The sequence below is a fragment of the Penaeus monodon genome, chromosome 33 (assembly GCF_015228065.2).
Source record: "Penaeus monodon isolate SGIC_2016 chromosome 33, NSTDA_Pmon_1, whole genome shotgun sequence".
Classification (NCBI taxonomy): Eukaryota; Metazoa; Arthropoda; class Malacostraca; order Decapoda; family Penaeidae; genus Penaeus; species Penaeus monodon.
In genome coordinates, this window is record NC_051418.1 from 8,247,791 (window position 1) to 8,248,066 (window position 276).

Here is a 276-nt window from a genome sequence, read left to right on the forward strand (position 1 = left end):
TTCAAGTGTATAAATATATGTTTCACCGTGTTATTCCGAAACGCCTCTATTCGTAAAGCATTCCACGTCTCTTCCGGAGATTGACAGATGACAGGCGAGACCAAAGAATCGGATTGCTCGCTGGCGCATGAATAACGTCACGCATTACGAGGAAAAAAAACAAACAGGAATGAAGGTTGGCTTTTATTGCTTAATGCCCGGGCGAGACTCGAGGTATGTCTGGCGATGATGGCCTCTGATAGCCTGCTGGTCGTCGCGCCGGATTCGTTCCAGGGG